This window comes from Dermacentor albipictus, chromosome 1 (genome assembly GCF_038994185.2).
Source record: "Dermacentor albipictus isolate Rhodes 1998 colony chromosome 1, USDA_Dalb.pri_finalv2, whole genome shotgun sequence".
In the NCBI taxonomy this organism is placed as follows: Eukaryota; Metazoa; Arthropoda; class Arachnida; order Ixodida; family Ixodidae; genus Dermacentor; species Dermacentor albipictus.
Genome location: NC_091821.1, coordinates 327,310,534 through 327,325,990, shown reverse-complemented (window position 1 = coordinate 327,325,990; position 15,457 = coordinate 327,310,534).

Sequence of the window (15,457 nt, the reverse complement as noted above, 5' to 3'; positions counted from 1 at the left end):
CAAAAGCGCCTCTAGTGAATGCGGTGTTGCCTTAGAAACGAGCCGTAGAAAGTTATACTGTGGTGTATATCGGTAATTATGAACATGTAACTTACAGAAGTGGCAGTTACACGAGTAGCGAAGTGCGTTTCCGCTACATTTCTTCTGCACTTTCCGCACACGCAGAGCCATCTTGCGGCAAACACAGAAGACCCCCTCCTCTCAATGTACGGCGCTGCCCCCACAGGTGGCGTGCCACCCACGCATTGGGGCTGTGCGGGGAGCGGTGCGAGGCGCGTCGCGGCCCGGACTGCCTCTCCCCTGACGACGCTTCGCCTTCCTCCCTCACGGGTTGCAGAATCAAGCGTCCTCCTTTCTTTAGATCACTATATGCCTATATCTTTGCCCGCGCCGATCACGACGTTTGGCTGGCGTGCATCGTTTCCCCCTCCGAGACACCGAGTTCTTTGGTTGGTTTGGCTTGCTCAGGCGCACATATCGTTGCTGCGCCGAACGCTGCATTGCTCGACGCTCACCGCGTCCGATGCGGGGCGCCTCGTAAGTGATCGCTGCGCCGTAGCCCATTGTTTTACACCCCTTGACGGGTCGGCGGGAACGCTGTCATGTTCCACTCTTGAAGGCGAAGCTTAAGCGTCCTCCAATTTCTTTTTCTGAAAACCCTGATAATAGGAAAAGAAATGAATTAAGATCACCAGCGATGGCTGCTCATTCGTATTTTCGTACTTCCACATTGTTTTAAATGTCCACCGTAAAAACCATGCACACATCATCATCATCAGCCTGGTTACGCCCACTGCAGGGCAAAGGCCTCTCCCATACTTCTCCGACAACCCCGGTCATGAACTAATAGTGGCCATGTTGTCCCTGCAAACTTCTTAATCTCATCCACCCACCTAACCTTCTGCCGCCCCCCGCTACGCTTCCCTTCCCTTGGAATCCAGTCCGTAACCCTTAATGACCACCGGTTATCTTCCCTCCTCATTACATGTCCTGCCCATGCCCATTTCTTTTTCTTGATTTCAACTAAGATGTCATTAACCCACGTTTGTTCCCTCACCCAATCTGCTCTTTACTTATCCCTTAATGTTACACCCATCATTCTTCTTTTCATAGCTCGTTGCGTCGTTCTCAATTTAAGTAGAACCTTTTTCGTAAGCCTCCAGGTTTCTGCACCGTAGGTGAGTACTGGTGTATGCAATACATTTAAATATATACACAGGACAAAGTTTATTAAATTTTTGGAAAAGAAGGAGGTAGCCAATTAACAATTCTTTCTAATGGTATCGATAGCTTATGCCTAGAGAATGAATATGTTGCTGTATGTTCATCTCTCTTCAAAATGCATTGAGTGTTTTTTTTTAACCCTGAAAAAGACCTGTAGAATTTAGAGCCCCCTTCGGCAGAGTCCTTTATCAACGGCGCGTCTAATGCACGTGAATGATATGTGTCTCAGTATCACTTCTCTTTCCATTTAGCAAAGTTAACGACTCATTAAAAACACTTCTAATAATTTAAAACATTTATTAAGGATGAAACATCGTAACTTGCATGCAGGGCCATATATATACAGGATGTCCCAATTAACTAACATACACCAATTTTAAAAATAATGCGTTACTCGAAGAAAACCTAGTGCATATTGCTTCGAGCACAGTGGGGTAGCTGCTAGTATTTTTTTTTTTGGTGCTGAGACCTAATTAGGTAATTGCCATTAATCATCTAACTCGAGACGTACTATCATAATTATCAAAATGTCAATGAGGCATTTGGTGGCACAGCCAAGGGACAGTTAACTGCGGTATCTTCAGCGACGTCCTAATTGCGTACTAATTTTCTTTGCTACTGATAAATAAAACCTGCGAAATATGGCGAATACCACGTGACTGCGCTCCCACCCGCATTAGTGTTCCTGTGTGTGCTAACGCTTGGAGCAGAGTTGCGCATAACTTTCATGTGTGTGTGTGCGTGTGTGTGCGTGCGTGTGTGTGTGAGTGCGTGCGTGCGTGCGTGCGTGTGTGTGTGTGCGTGTGCGTGTGTGTGTGTGTCTGTTTGTGTGTGTGTGTGTCTGTTTGTGTGTGTCTGTGTGTTGTGATGCAATTTTCCTTGGTCAGCTCACCCACCACTTCTCAACACCACCAAATACCTAAAAAGGGTCCGAAACGTGCAACTGTTTAGGCACGGTGGCCACCCCACCTATTCTGTGAATTTAAAAACTTGCGCTGCTAAACTTCGCGATTAATTGGGCCTTGCAAAAACCGCGACGGAAAGATAGACAAAAATGCGAAAAAATTTGTGGGTTCCCGGGTGAGAAGAGACGCAAAGGACGCAAGGGAGGGGTCTTACGCACAGAGAGACAGGATGAGCAGTGGTTGAGACCGAGACAATGGCGCTCCCCCAGGAATCCAATATATACGTCCGCGTCGGGACACTGGCCCGCCTTTTGCCAGGGCCGGTCGCCTCGACTTCGTTCCGCTCTTTGTCCCAACGCTTGCTCACTCAGTGAACGTGGCGAAAACGAGACGCAAATAACAAAAGCGGCTCGGGCCGGCCTGCAGCAGAAGCCAGCTCGATCTGTCTTTGTCTCCGAGAATCCACTTAGCTATGCGGTCAAGATTGAGGGCCAGGGCGCGCGCAAGCGCTCCAAGCGTGTGAGAAGGAACTCCTGTGCGCGCGTTAACGTGCCCATGCGTGTGGGCGTCTGTGTGTGTGTGTCTATGGTAGCATCTGAGCATGCGTGTGAAGGTGCGTTTGTGCGTGCATGCGTGCGCGGTCCTTGTATACACTATACTTGCTGCAGGAACAGTTAATGAGCACCTGCCACGCGCAACTATTGGGTGCGTTAATTTACGGCAAGAAGCTTTCCCTACATCGAGTGGCGAACTAACCCCGGAAAAATTAACGCCTACGTGGAGCCCGCCAGCATATTCAAAGTGCACGTGAAGCGAACAGGTCACAGCATCGAGTGGCTCGCCTAAATGCGCTATGGGCATGCATTATCTGAAGAAGACATTGTGTATAGCGAAATAAAAAGCCGCAAAATGAGACACGTACGCATAAACAAAGTGCGTTAAGCAAGGTGACACCGGTGGTGCTATGCAGGATGCGCCGAGTTTCTCGTTCCCACGAACTTTACCCGAGTTAGCTCGACAGCAGCCAGTGAATGGAGGTAGCATGGAACGCGCAAAAAGAGCAGGAGAAAAAAAAAACGTCGAGAGAAAGCCGCGTATGACAACATGAGCGAACCCTGCGCCGCACACTGCTTCCGCGTTTCAAGCACAGAAGGCTGCGCAACGAAACGCACCAGCGCCCCGTATTGTTATCAACGTATTATCGTAGCTTAGCAATACCGTGACAGCCTGGCTGTCCATCTGCACACTTGGCGTAAGCCACTTGCCACGCCTTTCTCGGGCGCGTCAAAAGCGTGCCTTCTCTTTCGGGCATTATCTTTCTATCCTCCGAAGAAGGTAAAAAGGGCACATGCGGCTCCTCCTTGCGCTTACACTTTCCTTCAGTCGAATGCGTTAAAATGCAACAAATAAAATGAAAAACATTTTATTTCTTAAAGCTTTTCGTTTTGAACGCTATAAATTTACGATCACAAACGGAGATCGAGCGAATTACAAAATTTTGCACTTTTTTCCGCGTGTGGCGACCGTGAGGTGTAAGCTCAATCGAATACATTCTAGGGGGTCGCAGCACGAGGCAGTTCATGCGGTGAGCAATCGCCAGAGGCGCTTAAGTGCTATTCTCGATAAAGTCAGTCATGGCAATAATCTTACCAGTACCCGCCGTGGTTGCTCAGTGGCTATGGTGTTGTGCTGCTGAGCACGAGGTCGCGGGATCGAATCCCGGCCACGGCGGCCGCATTTCGATGGGGACGAAATGCGAAGACACCCGTGTACTTAGATTTAGGTGCACGTTAAAGAACCCCAGGTGGTTGAAATTTCCGGAGTCCTCCACTACGGCGTGCCTCATAATCAGAAAGTGGTTTTGGCACGTAAAAACCCAACATTAAAAAAAAAATCTTACCAGTCTCCATATACTAGGGGAATGGCAACGCTGCGCCGAGGCATGACTGTTCACCACAGGCGCTTCTCTGAGGCAATTAAAAAAGCCGCTTTATCGACTAAAATCAACACTCTACCTATAGAGATGGGAGCAGCGTACGAGACGTTCATTTCAGGGAGCGCCAGCCGTTTGTGCTCAGGGGCGAGTAAGAGCAGGCGCGAGAGAGAAAATCTAGCGGCTTTTGTTCCTTGAATGTATGACTCTGCCTAGGCCCTACGGAGGAGATTTCTAAGCCCGTGTTGTATGCGTTTGTCCTCCAGGCATGCCGGCATTGCGGAGTGGGGTTGAGTTTGTTCACGCTCCGACGCTAGCTGCCCGCGGGGTGAGGCAGTGGGCACTGATGCCCCATTTGGTGCTCGCTGTGTCTGAAGGTACGTTGGACAGACTTTCTCGTACTTGCGGTGCTGGTGCTGAAACAGTCATGCCGGATAAAACATTTCTTGCCTCTTGCGGCGCTCTACCTTAAAAAAAAAACATCACTAATTTTTCGGGGTAGCAGTAGGGGCCCACTCCATCCTGCTCTCCTGATGCAGTATATTGGCTCTTGGCAGGATCTTCGTATGCTGCTGTCCGCGACTTTTCAGGAGCATTTTTGAGTGGTCCCCCTTGAGTTAAACCTTGGGTTAGGTTTCGCTAGCGTAAGAGGCGTTAGGGTGTCGGGGCGTACTCACACAGCGATTACACCGTGAGTATTATTGTCCTTTCGTCTCGGCCACGTTTCGTTAGGTTAACGTCAGGTTAGGTTAGGTTAGCGTAAGAGGCGTTAGGGCAGCGCGACGTAGTCTCATAGCGGTTGCAGGAGCGTCGAGCGTCACTGACGGCCTTTCAGCCACTTGCGTTCAACAGTGGGTACTAAGGCGTTCTGCCTTCTAGATTTTCAATATATGTGGCCCGGCCTATACGATGGTCCCTACTGCTCCCACGGAAACATCTGTGATGTGATTTTCAAGGCGCATCGCGGTAATGCGCGAGAAAGCTATGATCCGCCATGACTGACTTAGCGTGAGCGCCGCAAGTGCGAGACAGTCTGTGCTACACAGCGGTCGCCAAATGGGGTGTCAGTGCCCATTGCTTCAATTATATCGCCACGCCATCAGCCAGCGTCCGAGCGTAAACAAACTCGACCCCACTCCACAATGCCCGCACGCCTAGGGACAAACGCATGAAGCGCGCCCTAAGAAACCTCTTCCATAGTGCCTAGGCACAGTCATATGTTCGAGGAGAAAAAGCCCCCACATTTCCTCTCTCGCGTCGGGCGATCCCTCTAATGAACGTCTCGTGAACAACGGCTACCGCTACAAAATGGCGGTGCGATACGTCTTCTATGGTCCGTAGTGACGCAGCATCGTGAAAATGCACCAGTTTATCTGTGTGCGCGAAGCCTCAGCGATACAATACGCATAAGAACGTGCTGCCCAGTGACACAATTCATCGCTTGTCATCGCTTGCCCAGTGAAGGTGCCTCTGTACGCAATATTTTAGTGTGTTGTGGACTCGAAGGTGCTTGCGGATTGTCTCTGCTGGAGCTAACAGCGATAGCAGATCGATATTGCAACTACAACTCAGCAATCTCATTTTGTCTGGTGAGGGCTCTTGTGTGCAGTTATGAAATGAGACTTCGAATGGAGGAAGGTATTGCAAATGTTTAGCGCGCAGTGCTTGTGATGAAGGAATGCCATTGCACTGGATCTAGAAAAACGAGCGGTTCTCTACGCTGATCGTGTTTGTGACACTGCGGCTCCGACACATCCTCGATGACAGAGCAGCCATCTGAAATGACAGTTGCGATAACTTGTCGTTCGAGAACACTACGAAATCCTCAGCACCGTCGTTCACCACGGCACATCAACGCCTTGCAAGCAGCTACAGTGACGTGCCGACAATCATTTGCTGTGCGCTACGTCGCCACAATGCAGGCAATGAAACCATGTTGCGGGGCCATCACAGCTTGAGAAGATATATGCATAAGCCAGCGACAGTCGACGCTTTCTTTTTGATAGTGGTGCTCAGTACATCACCGATCATAGTGTGTTGTGCGTGTTTTATTTCGGCGCTCAAGATATGCCTCGCAGCTCAACACCGCGTCACTGTTGCAGACAAATAAGTTGAGAGTGGCGGATGCGCGGACAAGAGTTACATGCCTCTCGTGGGGCGTTACCTATGGTTTTGATTAACAGGTTAACTCGAGCCAAACTGGTACAATTGCAAACCCCCTATCATCTGGGAAAAGGCAAACGCAAAGACATATTTTTTGGTAGAATTGTTAAAGATCGAAGGTCTCTAATGTGCGAAAAGCGGCTTTGTGTTGTATTTTGCACCATGACGTAAACGAAACACGCTACACTATTCGTAGTTGTGTTCGCCCCCTATCAAGAAAACTAGTAGGTTGACCAATTGTGATTAACAAACCATTTTCCATGTAGGTTGTCATCGTGCAAGAATGCTGTTGACAAGTGAACGACAAAAAAAATCGATGCAACCCCTTCAACGACGACTGTCGACAGTAATCCGCTTAGAATTCAATCAATATAGCGACACAAATAATGCAGCCGTTGAAACAATTATGTATGGGGGCGTGCACTGCAGCAGAACTCATCTTTTCCGCATCGACAAAGATCATAATTTATTGGCATCCCGATTGAAACGGGGAGATGACAAATAGTCACCTAGCATGCTTGAGTTAATCAGGCATGCTATACATGTTTCGCATTTTAATATTTATATGCATCTCCTTAATCTTTTTTTCTTAATCTTCTATATTGGCATTGTACCAATACCTCCTAAGCCTGTCACGAATCCGGTGCTATCCGTCTCTATTCAGCTTTTTTTTTTCACCAATACTATAAACATATTTTGCTTATCTCGACTATTGATCTCTTGATGCGTCCATTCACTTTAAATCCTAGTGCTTCTGGAAGGTGTATGATAACTACAGGCCTCGCTGAGTGAATACCTCCGCATTCATTAGGATGTGCTAAGTGGTCTCCATATTTTCGCTGCTGCCGGAAGTGTAGCCTCATCTTGCTGCGAATATTTGCTCCGATATGTTTTTGTCCTAAGGTAACTATAGATGGAGCCTGAAATAACGAAGCAATGCCCTTTGCGTTATCGTACAGATTTTCCGTTCTAATTCCTCTCTTGCCAGTATTGTAAACCTCCATGATCTTTTTTTGTTTCCATTCCTTGCATCCAATTTACTTTCTTCGTTCCTCATGCTTTGTTTTTGATGACTCCAGCTCTCTATCACACTTTCAATTACCTCTCCCTAAGAACACTTGGAGACATCTAGCAACACCGGCGTGAAGCCTGCGCGTGGCCTCCGAAATGCGTGACGTGCCGGTGCGTGCGAACGTCGAGAAACGTATCATACGGCTACTGGGCTCCGCTCTCACTCTTCTTTCTGGACACGCTTTTCCATCTAGTGACACTACCGAGAATTCCGCGCGTGGCATCGGAGACGACAAAGTGTGGCGCACCGCTGCCTTCGAACGCTGGAAATCGTTCCCTCGTTTGCCGCCCACCGACTGGCACATACTCAGTGACCCAAGTCAGGGAGAGGATCGTGTAAGAGCGGCACATGCCCATTGCAATCATGGCGCAGCTCGCCAAAGCATTGACGTGAAATGCATCAATTGAAAAGCGGCAATTACCCAGTGCAATTTTCGCGCAGCCTATTAATGCGTCGGGTTGCTGTCCTTGAGGAACCCTTGTGACGTGGGCTCGTTTCCGCTCAGCATTGGAGAAATTTAAGGGATCTCTTTGTTCATCGTAGAGCGGCACATACCGAGTAGCACATACCCACTACTCCAGGTCGGCGTCAAAGACGTTCATTTAAGAGCGGCATGTCCTAATGGCACACACCTAGTGGTACATACATGCATATATCCATGCACACGTACGTGTATAGAAAGTTGTTAAGTAAGGTAAGAATGCTAATTGCATTAAACGTACTCGGCTAACAACACTGCGCATTATTCACTGCGTTCTGTTATTGCGTCCACTGATTGCTACTAAAATAGAGGTTATGTGCGGAAATTACATGACGAACATCAATCTTACTTAACCAAAATGTTAGTTTATGCATAATATACTAGCACACTTACACTGACGGGGCAAGAAATACACTTATGAAAGAAAGTCGTGGGCCGCTATAACGTAGTGATTTCTTTCGTTCGATTCTATGCCTGCCTTATCACCCACCGTCAGAGCCGGGCGATCCTGCTGATAGCTTGGGCGTAGCACCGCTTCAACCACTCACATAATGCGAAAATAATTAACATTGGAATATAATGTTTAGGTTTTCCCGGCCCTGTCTTTCTTTCAATTTAGAAATCAATAAATCAAGTAACGTCTGCTGTCGGGCTATAATTGGTACATGGATAGAAATGGTTTAAGGCGTAAAATAAGCTCACTGAAGTGCGTCATAGATGTTATGATGTGTCAAAGATTCTGCTATAAATGTGTTCACTTGCTTCAAAATAAAACAATGTTGTAAGTCAGCGCTCGTGTGTCTCCGCCTCTCCTTCGTCATCGTCTTGTGCGCAAAAAGCTGCATTCGTAAAATAAGGCAGGGACTAAGGCAAGGCATGGCATCAAGGCATTCAAGGCAGCAAGCTTGCGAATGCGAACACGACCGAAGAAGCAATAGCAACCAATAAAATAAACCTTCCTAAACAAGATTGTTGATTCGTTCGCAAGTACGATATTTATGAAACTAACATGAACAGCAAGAAGGAGGGCACGGAACACATAGCGACAGAAACTACTCTAATGGACGGTGCAGTCAACATTAGACACCTTATTAATGGAGTTGACAACCTTTTGTGGCAATCAACAAACGGATGAACTCCCAAACACAGGGATGGCGTTCGTGTAAGAAACAAAGTTGATGCTATACGGCTCCCTCCCCCGCTCCACGTACGTAATGCATAAATATATTACACGGCTGCGGTTGACGTTCACATTTAGTTTTCGCAGCTTCTCTCGCCCTAAGAATAATGCGAAATCGCTGTTTCCGTTAGGCCAATCGATGTTCCGATACTGGAAACAGCAGCATGTTTTAGGAGAACGGCACTGGCAGCGCACGTTTTGCCAATATACCGCAAGCACCCTTCGAGAGCGCTCGTCTGGCGTTTTGCATTTTCTTCCGTCCGCCAACGTCTCGCTCACGAGAGCGAACCGATTATCTCGGTTTTTGTTGACTCGGCGCAACGACTTTCGCTCGATCTTTACTTCGATCGGCCCGGATCCTGTAGTTAATTGGTGGCTATACCTCCGAGCGCCGTGCTCTGGGAAACGTATTGATTACTGCTACACTAATTACAGTGCACGCGCGGAGAGCGCGAAGGAACAAAATGTACCTACATGCGCCATGGGCAACCGCCGTCGATATGATAAAGAAAAGGAAGCTTTATTGATGGCGTTCACGCACTGCGTGCTTGTTAGTGTCCAGAAACCTGTTCTGTGTCTTTTTTGTATACTTCGTATACTGCACTGCTACGCGTAGGTAACGTATACGTCCTTCCTTGCTTCTTCTTGCTGTTGTTTTCAAGTGGCGCAGATCATTAATCTAGTCAAGCGCAGCCCTTACTGTGTGCAAACTTCTCTATCGGTAAACAAGCAGACCTTTTAGGTCAGCTGCGTTATCCCTGTGCTAAACCGCAAAGCGGGAATGGAAAGGTGCCTGACGCACCTTGATAACGTCACAGCTGCGCTCACTAACCTAATCATATATCCCGTCATCTGAAGCTTGCTGCAGGCTTATCCTTTGATTATGTTACAACTAACCATGACATTCCTATTTGCACTTGGATAAGCGCAAGCACCCCACTTGAGTGATTATAAATTTGAGGCAGCTAAATGCTCAGTACGGCTTTATAGAATTGTGCTCCGGCGGTTACATTCTTTTCTCTACTGCGCCAGGAAATTTCCTGGCTCTTGTATTCGCAAGAAGGCATCAAGCGTCTGCAGGCGTGCATTGATACTAAGTACATGCTATATTTACATTTTTATGGGCGCCTAATCCCTGTAGTTACGCAGCCGCTTTTCTCTCGAAAAGTTTTTTTTTTTTTACCGGCCACCATTTTGACGGTATTGTACAGCGCATTTGGGAGTGCTCCCTGATTTAAGGTTGAGACATTAAACCTACCGCCCCCTAAGAAATAAAAAGGTTTTACCTTGGTATTTTCATGGAGTAAGCTGCTTTTCTTGGTCGAGGGTCATTTCGGGGGTAAAATCACCCTTTCTGGAAAAAGCAACCCCATTACTCTCAAACGATACTCGACTCGAAGCTCCTCCTCCACTTGACCCAGTTGAACGCACCGCTGCTCCTCGAATGAGTAAGACGCAGTGCCTATCAATAAATGCCACGGAGTCTCAATGAAGCGCTGTGAGCACACTTGTCAGGCGGTGACGCTCGCCATCAGCTTTCTTGAGCCGAGGTGGAGTGTTGAGCAGAGAGACGTTCCAAAGTACGGGGTAACTGCTAAGAGATTAGTGTTTGTCGTTATGCCTTTTTGAGTTGAGTAAGACTAGGTCAGTAGGAAATAGCGACACACTTATAACAAAAGGTCATCTGTTGAGTCTACGAGTAATATAAATATATGTCTTGATTAAGATTGCCACATCTATACCTTGACGGCACAACTTATGCTAGTTTATCCAGGCTTAGGTTTACGCTTATCGGCCTTATGGTTATGCCGTCAGAGACGAACGAACATTAACATCACCATAATATATCCATAGCACCCCTTAAGGTGAAACGTTATGACTGTGAAGTCTTTGCTAACGCTGGTTGCACACGCAATTTCGCTACAAATTAGAAAAAGTATTTCCAATTTGCTTGAACTTTCTAATAACAGCTCACCATTCTGACGTAAAGCTTGTGCAAGGGTGTCCTTCACCAGAAGGTGTGGCTGTCATGAGAAGTGGCGGGTCGGTTAGTTGGTTTTGCGAATTTTCTTAGCACCAGCCTTTCTTTCGTATCCCCAAAGTGTAAGGAGACAGCATCTGCATTTTAACGTCACAGCGTGTTCTCCACGTTCCCCTTTATCCGCCATTCCTACTTCTTAGGCGTTACAAGAAAAATCATGGTAATAAAACATAATACAGGGCCAGTGCAGACAAGGAAATCGCAAAAGGATTAACTCGCTCTCAATCGCATTTCCACGACACAAAGTTATCACATGATGCCTGAAATGGCCTCTCATGCCATTTTTGCATCTATAGTTAATGTGAAATTGCTGCGTTCGGCATGCAGGCGAGGTGCTATCCTTTAGCCCAGCGTCCTTTCATCTGCCGGCTTTTTTTTCGCCCTTAACTCTACTAGAACAGCTGTTTCATAGATCGCCTGATCTTGGGGGTATAATGGTGCCGTTACGTGCCAGAAGCCGAAATTGCGAGCTCACAGTGGATGCCAAGTTGTACCGCACAATACGAACTCTCTTATGCGTCAGCTTGTGTAGATTTACAATATGGAAGCTGACACCGTCAGGAGGTTGGGGTGCTTTATTCACAATTTAACGATGATGTCGTGCGCGTTTCCATGTTTGATTACGTTGCGACGCGTCGATTGCTTGTCCCAGCTGGCTCCGTTGCCTCCGTGTTTACAGTGGATGTGCGTGACGGCGGCGCGGCTCTGCAAACCTCTGTTTCGGCGGATATCGTACACGTTGACTTGTTTGACGGCACAACACTTTAGCCACAGCTTCAGAAGGTATGTGAGCACTTACGGAGCTCATCACGCTTTGTTCAAACAGCGCCAGCAGCGTACACGGTGCTTGTGCTAAACGCAGGGCTATAATTCTATTCTGAACTGTTCAAATTTTCTTCTTATGAATTGAATAGCATCAGTGTGTTTTGCTATTCATTCATTATTTCGCAGATACTTGGAATGAGCGGCTTGCCACGTTTCTGACTAGAAAAAGGCTACCTGCTGCGGTCATTCTCTGATTGTTTATCTTCTGCCTGATTGCTCGCGAGTATGCTCAGTTGGGATGTATTTGTTTTTGCTGCGCACAAGGCTTGTAACACAAATGTTCTGTACATTGTAATAAGTTGTAACAAAGGCCTATTATCGCTATAGTCATTCGCTTACTCAGTGGACCGTCACAAGATGATCAACTTCGAACATTCGTGTGCTGTTGGTGAAGTCGCCATCACCCATGCTTCAGCGAGTTGAGTTGAGTGTGCAGCGAGACAGTACGGAGCAGTCCAGGCAACTGGAAGCATAGGCAAGCGTCAATCTTATTCTTCGAATCCTACAGGTAAGCCAACTTGCCTCTTTTCCACGTACTACAAGTGCCTGGATCGCTCCGTGACTGCTCTTTTAGAGCATTAATTGACTATTCGCTTGACCATTGCAAATAGCGTTTGATAATGACTGGCAAGCCACCGACTACGATTAAAGAATTGGTAAAATTTCTTACTGCTCTATCAGGCAAGGTTTACTCACAAGAGATGAGATGCAAGAGATTGGACAATCCCTTCTTTTCCTGAACACTCACTTTGAAAGTTTCAAGACAACAATTCGTGATATTGTCACGGTCTAGTAGGAGGCGGAAAAGCTGGTTTACAGGGTGCATAACAGCACCTTACATGAAAAGCCAACGCGACGTCGATGTCGTTCCTGCTTTTCTACCCGCGCGCTCCTTAAGAGCCGTTTTCATGGCCTGGCACATACTTGCGGCGACGATATAGGATGTGGTATTCTCCAACTCCGAAGGCAGTATAGAGATCGTGTAAAGTTGATGTCATTAGGAAAGTTATGGCTTCATGCTAAGCGCGTCCACAACCCAGGGCAGATTCTGACGGCGTTTGGAGCAATATGGACTGTCGGAAAAAACTTCATATTTCACATCACTGATGCGGCGCGAAGCTGTGTACGGCCTCCAGTACCTTCGCAGGAGCTTCTCAGATAACCACCAGCGATGAACAGGAGTCCGGACCCACACCTGTACTCTAGAAACTAGGGAAACTATCGGAGGAGTAAAGAAGCCGATTCACTCTTCAAAGCATTGTTCTACTTTCACAAAATGTTGAGTGAAGTTAAATGCGTAGTTCACTCTGTCAACAAGGAGAGAGCGAAATGTTCTTTTCACTCCGCCCTTCCGAGAGAGCGTAGGATGCCCGTTCAACACTTACGGCAATAGAGAACAAAACGTAGCGTAAGCTGCTGCATCAACTGTAGGAGGCTGGTTCTGAACATGGCAACGTATCACTCACGCACGCTGAGCAAAGAGCACACCGTTTTGCTCCTAAGGGAACAGGCAGCCACAGCCCAAAGGGAAGCGGAGCCAGCGCTTTACTGTTTCACTCAGAGTTGCCCCACCGCGCGCGCACACAGCATCACAGAACAGCACAGCACCAGACAAAGGTGATCCGCCCAGCGAGTAGGAACGATGGCCATCCAAGAAAGACCGTGTGCCAGCCATCTCGTGCAGTCGTTCATCATTCGTTGGAAATAACAACAAATCCTCCATGATAAGTGAATTCTAACTTACGTGCACATTCTGTGCATATGACATGCTATCGCCACGAAGTTGTCGCGATGTTTAGTATGTTTAACTTTCCATTGTATACCTTTTAACTTTCCGGTGTTTACATTGTACGCTCTTATGTCTGTAGGTTGTGGGTAAGTCGTACTTTACCATTTTTCTGAAGTATTTTACTTTGAGGAATTCAATATAGTAACTTCCTTGCGCTACACGGAGGGTCTGTGTGGTTCTTCTGGGTATGCATGGTTGGGTTTGCTTGGTTTGGAATAATTGTTGCCGAAACGATGGTCAACGCGGGGCCCTTAACGCTATCGCGTTAGTACAGCGCTCATGGGTGAGTGAATTTTTTTTTCTCCTCGAGGTATCTATCACTAAGGGCCAGCAGCACAGGCAGTCCTTATGTAGCAGCGGTCCGTGAATTTAGGCACACAGATTAATTATATTCCTTAATATGCCACTCATCATTTTTGCAGACAACTACTGCACACGTCTTCACTCACCGCTGCTCATTTTGTGGTATGAATGGAGCACGCTGCGTTAGCGAAAACCCAGTTGCATTTCCGACAGCTGATCGCACAGAAGCAGCGCAGAAGCTGTAATGGTTTCGTATTCGTGCGCTTTCCCTGAGGGAACGTGCCGCGCACCGCCGAAAGCGCCATCTTGTTCCTCTAGAGAAAACTCTACGTGAAAATGGTCTATATTACGTCCTTACTGCAGCGCTCGGAGGCGCATAGTGTTATCCGGCGCGCAACGCCAAAGGTGGGTGTATGATTATTATACCCTTTAACCCGACCATCCCGCCGTGGTAGCTACAAGATCGTACTGCTAATTACGAAGTCTTGTGTTGGATTCCAACCACGAGCCTGCCTTCAGGGAATGTAAAAGGCGCTCGTGATACTCTTCTAAGGCGAGGCACGTGCTGACCTCACGCGAACAACGAACCCGGCAAAAAAAATGGAAAAACGTGCATTTGCTCGAATTGGTGTAAGATAAAAAAGGCTATTCAATGGGCAAGGCACGCAACCATATTATTCACCGGCACTACCATTTACAATTCCATCTGTACCAAATATCATCGCGCTTCAGCAAACATCAGGAATGCAAAAGATGTATATAATGTGAAGTATACCTTTCGTGAGGAATCACATGGCATTGTTTTCCGAGAAAAAGAAAACGGTGATGATGCAAGGTTTCATGAAAGATTCAGCCTTTTTCAAAATGGGCTCCCCCCTTAATGCCACATGCAGTCTTTATGGATAGAGCTAACATGGACGTAGGTAGCGTTATGTGCATGAACCAGTGTGTACTAACGAAGCTTACACAGTCGGTCACCTACGAAATGCTTTGCGTAAGATTGATTCCAACACTACGTAGAATCTACTTTTGTTGCTTTGATTTCTGCTTGGTGTTCGCCTCTACCGTAAATGGCTGAAATATCTAACTATTACGCCTCCCTAGACAGCCTGATTGGAAAGACAGACGTCTCTGTGCAAAAAAAAGAAAAAAACACAGCGCCGCGTTTACCCCTTTGCTTTCCACCGGCATCATGGGCGGCGCTACCTCACTCGAGAAATGTCCGTTGCTTCTTTGTTGATCCACTCGTCTGGTGATTACGTGTACGTGCGTGCGTTTGTGCGTGTGTGCAAGAGCCAGTCGGCAATGTCATTGCTTGGCCGCTAAACGTTTTCGGCGAATTTCCCCGCACGTGATGTGTGCTGGCTTCACATTGTGCAGAAATTCAAATTCAAATTGTGCAGAGGCCATCGACGATGAATGTCAATGTAAGCGAAGAACCGAACGCTTCTGCAAAGTTATTCGCTTTATTAAAGGAATGTTGCCCATGAAGGCGTACATGTCTTGCAAACAGTATCTTTAGATAGCGTTTGCTGTTACAT